General features: G+C 50.8%; 1 non-coding gene across 1 annotated transcript; it reads left to right on the top strand.

Moving 5' to 3' along the window:
* The first annotated feature begins 553 nt into the window (after nt 1-553).
* Trnat-ugu (transfer RNA threonine (anticodon UGU)) lies at nt 554-628 on the top strand. Its single transcript has one exon. It is a non-coding gene; the product is annotated as a tRNA-Thr (tRNA).
* The last annotated feature ends 883 nt before the right edge of the window (nt 629-1511 follow it).

Here is a 1511-nt window from a genome sequence, read left to right as displayed (position 1 = left end):
CAGACTTCTGCCGCACCCCACAGTCCTCTGTTTAGGACCCAGAGAGAATCACTTACAAACCGCTCTCAGTTCTGCGGGACCCACTGACCTGTGACGGCACCGTGTGTTCCCCAGTACCAGTGGGCTCCCCCAAATATTCAGGATTCCCCTCAAAAGCGTCAACATCTGCATTGCCCCCACCCTGTGTAGAAACAGGGTGCTTGTTTCTGAACGAGCCAAGCTGCTGGGTAAATGCACGTGTGTGATTCCCTCATGCACTTGTCACCGGAAAGTGGGGGACTCAAGCTCCAAACTGTGGTTCTTGCATCCTGATAAAAGAAAATTTAAGTCAGACACAAAAGGTCAAGCAAGGGCTAGGGCTGGGGTTGGGTTCCAGTGGCAGAGTGCTTGCCTCTCCATTTGAGGCACTGGGTTCGATCCTCAGCACCACATAAAAGTAAGCAAAATAAAGACATGCTGCCCATCTGCAGCCACAAAAAAAAAAAAAAAAAAAAAAAAAAAAAAGACACGCAAGATCATCTTATATGTGAAAGCAAAGTTCAGTTCAGGGGCTGGGGAGATAGCTCAGTCGGTAGAGTGCTTGCCTTGTAAGCACAAGGCCCTGGGTTCGATCCCCAGCACCCCCCCAAAAAAAAAGTTCAGTTCAGAGCGGGTCCTCTCGGAGCAGAGAACGGCAAAGGAAAGAGCACTGCTTCCAAATTTGTCCAGTTTGATGTTGGCCAGAACTGGGCCCACCTTCTGCGGTGTTTGGTTCCCCCTTCATGGAGGGGCGGAGCTTCTTACCCCAGTGGTCCTCTCAGGAGCTGACAAGAGGGTTTCACCTGCAAGTCGCTCCTATGCTAAAGCGCTTCCGTCGGTTCTTCCGTCGTCGATGACCTGACCGACTTAGTGCGCCTGCACTCCTCATGAAGTTTCCCTTCTGAAATCCATCGGGAAACCTGTGGCCTTACCTTTTAACTTTACAGTGACCTCAGCTGACCCCGCCAGGAGTTAGCCCCACTGGTCTTTCCTTTTCGACAGTATTCATTGGCTCCCTTTGTTCTCACCTGTTTATTCTCAGGGTTAGGACACCCGCTGGGATCCTAGCAAAATTTGATTATTATTAAAGGAATTTGAGGAGCCCCGTGACCCTGCTGTGTTACTAATTTGCATGTCCCTGCTCTTTACTCACCACTACTGACACTGTGCGTTAATAAACGCGTTGCCTTTTCTTCTACTTCATGTCTTTGTCGGTTTATTCCAGAAACCTTCGGAGGGCAGAGGGGAAATTTCCCTTGGCCCCTACAGGGAGCAGATGCAGAGAGAGGCAGGACTGTCTTGGGGATGTGAGGGTTCTCGCTGAATGTGGGTGGGAGGGACCACAAGCCCTTGTTTGGAGAGTAAATGGGGTGACCCCACAAGCTGAAGATGGGGCTGGAAACGGTAGGTAACAAGACCTTGGCTTCGAAGGGGGCTGCTGTGCAGATGTGCAAACTGAGGCCTGAGGAGATGTGGACAGCACTGATTTTCTG

Source organism: Sciurus carolinensis, chromosome 3 (genome assembly GCF_902686445.1).
Source record: "Sciurus carolinensis chromosome 3, mSciCar1.2, whole genome shotgun sequence".
Taxonomy (NCBI): Eukaryota; Metazoa; Chordata; class Mammalia; order Rodentia; family Sciuridae; genus Sciurus; species Sciurus carolinensis.
Note: the sequence above shows the minus strand (reverse complement) of the source record. Positions and strands in the feature narration are given on the sequence as shown.